This window comes from Saccostrea cucullata, unplaced genomic scaffold (assembly GCF_032062105.1).
Source record: "Saccostrea cucullata isolate Sc308-1 unplaced genomic scaffold, CSIRO_AGI_Scuc_v1 ctg10275, whole genome shotgun sequence".
NCBI classification, from domain to species: Eukaryota; Metazoa; Mollusca; class Bivalvia; order Ostreida; family Ostreidae; genus Saccostrea; species Saccostrea cuccullata.
In genome coordinates, this window is record NW_026924484.1 from 17,072 (window position 1) to 23,572 (window position 6,501).

Consider the following 6,501-nt stretch of genomic DNA (forward strand, 5'->3'; position numbering starts at 1 on the left):
TCTGAACACAACATAAACAAGGTATAACGGTCAGTGAAAAAGACAATAGGTGTCATGAGTGTGTACCCTGAGTTAATTACTGGTAAACATCAATGGCTTTGATGTTCTTTCAGACCCGTGTTAGGGATTTGAAAACCGAATTTTTAAATCAAATCAATGTAACAAAAATCTAATTGACAGATTAATATTGAACATAATGAGACGATTATTTTGATATCCATCATGGGCTTAAAGAAATAAAAAGCCGTTTTAATATGCTAATAAAATACTTTGTAGCATATCTAAGGATGTAACTGTTAATGTTAAATAAAACTAAAGAAACACAAGTTCTTGCAGATTTAAATGATAAATTTTTTTGTATTTTCAATTTGAAAAGTCAATAAATAGATTGACAGTTTATTACTAAATATTACATTATTCATTTATTTCTTTTATTTATTTTGCTGTAATCTGTTTTATTCATTAAATAATTGTTTGACTTTGTACCATTTGTAAAAAATAAAAAAAAAAAGAAAAAAGAGAGATACGGCATGGGGTACTGATACATTTCGGAATAATTAACATAAGTGATTCCCAAATATCATAAATAATCATAATTAAAAAAAACTTACTGACTGCATTCATTTACTTATTAAAAAAACATTTTTTTTTTTTTAAACCGAAAATACAAATAAATTAAATAATCAAATACCCGAAAATGTGATTTGTTTGGATTATATGATATGTAAAACTATTTACAATAAATGATGTGTCAAAGTATTTTTGAAGCATATTAAAACTGCTTTTTATAATTTTAATTCCATGATGGATATCAAAATACTCTTCTCATTATGCACAATCTTTATACGTCAATAGTTTCTTTGATACTTTTATTTTGTTTTGATTGAAAAAAACTAAGTTGTCATACAAAGAGGACATGTTATTTCAAACAGCTGCTAACTGTACACGGTCGCTCTGAACACAACATAAACAAGGTATAGCGGTCAGTGAAAAAGACAATAGGTGTCATGAGTGTGTACCCTGAGTCAATTACTGGTAAACATCAATGGCTTTGATGTTCTTTCAGACCCGTGTTAGGGATTTGAAAACCGAATTTTTAAATCAAATCAATGTAACAAAAATCTAATTGACAGATTAATATTGAACATAATGAGACAAATTATTTTGATATCCATCATGGGCTTAAGAGAAAAGAAATAAAAAGCCGTTTTAATATGCTAATAAAATACTTTGTAGCATATCTATGGATGTAATTGTTTATGTTAAATAAAACTCAAGAAACACAATTTCTTGTAGATATAAAAGATTGATTAATGTTTTGTATTTTCAATTTCAAAAGTCAAAAAATAGATTGATAGTTTATTACTAAATATTATATTATTTATTTTTATTTATTTTGTTGTAATCTGTTTGATTCCTTAAATAATTGTTTAATTTAAACAATATTTTATTCACAGATGTTATTGTGAATAGGATTGGGCAGCAGACACAGCCTATTTTAGCCCTCTCCCTACATTTAGGTCAAGGTACAAAACATAAAGTGATGTAAGAATGTACAAAAGAAGAAAAAACACGAACAAAATTGAACAAAGTAACAGAGAAAAAAAAAACACAGAAAAAGTCATATATAGGAAATTAAACAAAAAAAGAAAAATAGAATGAACAAAATAACAAAAAGGGAAGATTACAGGGGGAGACAAAATACAAAGTTAAGTACCGAGACTTGGGAGTACTTATAACAAATAAAAAATTATATAAATAATTGTTTGACTTTGTACCAATTGTAAAAAAAAAAAGAAAAGGAGAGAGACGGTAGGGGGTGCTGGTGCATTTCAGAATAATAAACATAAGTGATTCTAAAAAGTTATAAATAATCATAATTTAAAAAACTTACTGACTGCATTTATTTACTTATTATAGAAACTTTTTTTTTAACTGATGATACAATAAATTGGATAATCATATACCTGAAAATGCGATTTGTTTGGATTATATGTTATGTTAAACTATTTTCTATAAAATATGTGTCAAAGTATTTTTGAAGCATATTAAAACTTTTTTAAAATTATTTTACTTCCATGATGGATATCAAAATAATCGTCTCATTTTGCACAATCTTTTCCCGTCAATAGTTTCTTTGATACTTTTATTTTGTTTTGATTGAAAAAAACTAAGTCCTCATACGAAGAGGAAATGTTATTTCAAATAGCTGCTAACTGTACACTGTCGCTCTGAACACAACATAAACAAGGTATAGCGGTCAGTGAAAAAGACAGTAGGTGTCTTGACGGTGTACCCTGAGTTAATTACTGGTAAACATCAATGGCTTTGATGTTCTTTCGAGAACCGTGTTAGGGTTTTGAAAACCGAATTTTTAAATCAAATCAATGTATCAAAATATAATTGACAGATTAATATTGAGCATAATGAGACGATTATTTTGATATCCATCATGGGCTTAAAGAAATAAAAAGCCGATTTAATATGCTAATAAAATACTTTGTAGCATATTTCAGCAAATTAATAAAATAAAGTTAATAAATCAAATTTTGGGAATATAAATGAGTGATGAATTAAAAAAATTAACAAATAAATGAATAAATTTATATAATTCGCATTTTTTATTTATTTATCTATTTTATTTATCTATTCAATCTTAATTCAGTCTTTTTGTAGGCTTTTTCCCATTAGAAAATAAATGAATAAAATAGATTAATATTTTATTTAATGATTTTAATCTATTTCTTAGACATTTATTTTATTAATGCATTAACATATCATTCCTTTCAATTATTTTTTTTTATTTAAATTCTTTGGAAAAAAAATACCATATATAGATTTGACGATGTATTCCTAAATGTTTAAATCTGTTTCTTTTACAAAGACAGTTATTACGCTAAAAGATGTTTCAAAGAAGATAAAATGAAAACGTTTTTAAATATATATATAAAAGGTTCATAAAGTACAATGTAAATGCCGTCTAGCATCACAAGATGCAATAATTTTGTAATCTATTTCTTAAATGCAACAAAAATATATTCTAAACTCCTTTTCTTGGCCAAATTGAATACTCTAAGGGGACAACAGGGAGTAGACAGGGAGAGCGGGACAACGACAGGGGACGACAGGGACTGGACAGGGAGATCAGTGAATGTCAGGGGGCGCGGGAGTAGACAGGGAAGGCAGGGACAACGACAGGGGACGACAGGGACTGGACAGAGAGAGCAGGTACAACGACAGGGGATCATAGGAAAGCGGGAGGAGCCGAAAATGTAGGGACTGACAGGGGGACAACAGGGGATTTTTTGGAATCTAGGGGATATTTTATTCAGTAGTGTAACGTCCAAGGGAGTTTTGGTCTGACGTAATAATCTCATTCGGGTGTTACATGTATCATATTGGTAATATATTCGCCATGCTCTTCCTTTCGACTGACAACAGATTCATAATTTACCGGCGTACCTTTTTCTCTATGTACAAACTATACTTTATCTGAATATTTCTCAATGTTAGGCGGCATAGCCATATGGCTCTGTTTGTAATTGATTTTTAAACTTAATTAAACCAAAATTTTGGGAAAATAGGCAACGATCTAATATTTTAACAAACTTTAACTTTAACAAACGTTACTATTGACCACACCCCCTGTGATGCCTCAAACGCAGAGAATGAAGCTTCATTTCTCATGTCACTTGAATCAGTTCCAACAATTGGTGGCACATGTAATGCCACAAACGCAGAGAATGCAGCTTCATTTCACATGTCAAGTGAATCAATTCCATCAAATGTTGGTTTTACCTCAAATGCAGAGAATGCCGCTTTTTTTCATGTCAAATGAATCAGTTCCAACAGTTGGTGGTGATGCCACAAATGCAGAGAATGTGACTTGAATCAGTTCCATCAATGTACCTGGTGTAATGTAACCGGTGTGACATAAACGGTGTGATGGACACTGAGGAGCCTATTGAAGAAACCTTTTAATAGTGTGTATATAAAATATAATAAAAATATATTTTTTTAAATATAAATAATAATCATATACGACAATTTATTGAAAAGAACAATTACTTATCATATTAAAAGTTTCAGGTTCGAGTGGAAGCATTTCAGCATCCCTATAGAATCTCTGGAGACATTGTTGAGGGTGCTTTTACAATCACCAATGAGAATGACTTCAATCTGCTAAATCTACAATACTTGCAAAGAGCCGCATACAGAATCAGACAGAAGCTGAGACCGTCGAGCCCAAGGATTTTACTTTTGAGGTATATTCAATTTCTTAGTTAACAGAGTTTAAAAATATACATGTATTATTTGTTTTATATTTGATTATATATATTACATTATTTGATGGGGCTATTTTGCCAAGTCCACTGTGATTTATGCAAGCTAGTTCTTTTTTTTTTTTTTTGGTCAAAATAATTCATTCACTTTTTCAGAAGGCGAGAAGTATGTATATAAACTTCCTTCAAATTTTTCATTATAAAGTCAAGAAAAAAAATTTGATGGCAGGTGTACAAATACAAAAACAATCTCTGTAACAGCAGAAATTGCTGATCATACTGATTTTCAAGCAATCCAGTTTTAGTTGGATTCAAATTTTAGTAAATCATGGTTCCATGGGGCTAGGGTTCTTTGGAGCTAGATTTTAACGTGATAAAATTAAGAGACAATCTTTATTATTTAAAATTAGGGGGGATCTGCTGACAAGGAACAGGACAGCAATAGTACCGCAGTTGAATGTTATGGCCTAAGCAGTTAGGGCATGTCGTTTTTAGTGTTAATGTTTATAGTTTGATTATACAATGAAAATCTTCAAACATTTTTTATGTAAAGGAAGCTCATCGGTTTGTAGAAGAATACCGTATATGACATATTTTTATTGGGTTAAATTTCTGAGGTTTTAGAAAAAAAATTGACCTGGTATGTGGGGACATGATTTTGTGTTTGGAGAATGTTTTGTAATACAGATAAAATTTTATATTTCTTGGTGACTTGTAAATTCATGATGTTTCTCCATACCTGGTAAACAGCAAGAATTAAGCCCCCACAAAAATAAATGACATCACAGTAACAATTAAAGATGATAATTTTTATAACAGATTTTCTTTACTGTTTTACAGAGAGCAAGAAACTGAAGAAGACTCTGACTAACATCAGCAGTGACAAACATGGGGACTTTGACAGGTCAAAGCTGATGGAGGTCATGACCCCAGATTACCTGTCCTCTGAAGAGTCTGAGGAGGATGAAGGGAATAAACCCTTTTCACGTTAACTGCGGTCCTGTTTTTAGCGCATGCGTATAAATGCTTCCGGACGGTATTCCAGAGTTTACATTAGCAACGTAAACAATGGTAATACAATGCGTCGTTTTTAAATGTTCTAACAGACAAGGAAGTAAAACCAAAGAGAAAGGTGTGAGTTTTTTTCTCTTCCCTAAAGACAGGAAAAAGAGAGCAGCTTGGATTAGGGCCATCAATAGAGATAACTGGTCTCCAAATGAGTACAGCAGGGTTTGTTCCGAACATTTTGTGGAATCATGGCACAGTGACGACCCTGCAGATGAGAACTATCGTCCAACCTTATTTAAATATAAAATAAAGCCAAAGTCGAAGTCGGAGACTGCCCGCAATGTCAGACATAGCAAAAGAAATTTACTTCAGGCAGGTGAATTTATGAATAAGTTTACTTAATATGTTCATTATTGAGTACTTTGTTTAGAGCTAAATGGGCTCACTATGATGTATGGATACTGTCTAAAGGTTCTTTGTTGCCCTATTTAATTGTAAATAAATCATTATCTTATCCCTTACCTAATGTGTTTTTTATTTTGAAATCTCTCCTTTTTTTTAACTTAATTATACAATCATGTACATTTAATTAAGTATATTGTTGCAATTATAAAGGGTCAAAGTGTGAGTGCATCTTGCACATTATAATTATGTAGTACCACATACTAGTAAATATATTTAGACATTTAAAATTTATCAGACACCATACTATTTACCCAATTCTTACAGGTTATATACTTAAAATAACACTAATTAATGTTGTCAAAAACTTTTTAAAATTACTATTACTGATAGTTAAAATTTGTTAAAGCTTGTAGTTTAATCCCTGAACCTTGCTAATAGACACACTCCACAACTCTTGTCTAAACTCCAAAAGTATGACTAGGCCACAAGCATTAATACCCCACTACCTCCTAGGGAAAAATATATACATAAGAAATTCACATTGATCACATATTTTTATATTCCCATGATTATATGTCTTTATTCTTCCAACAACTGCAAATTCATAAATCTTTCCTTTAAACAGGAGTTAAATGAGCAAGAGGAAAGAGAAACACAGACTCTACAGCAGCATCTCAGGTTTAGCTTGTTTTCTCACAGCTATTGTCACCAAGGAACAACAAATGAAGATATCCCACCTTTTACAGACAGCTCTTGCATAGATTTACCTGTAGATGATGTTAAATAAATTTTCAAAGAGAAAGGT

At 30.8% G+C, this 6,501-nt stretch overlaps 1 pseudogene; it reads left to right on the forward strand.

The window, feature by feature from the left end:
* Positions 1–5,351: 5,351 nt before the first annotated feature.
* Positions 5,352–6,498, forward strand: LOC134266531 (peroxynitrite isomerase THAP4-like; annotated as a pseudogene).
* Positions 6,499–6,501: the final 3 nt, after the last annotated feature.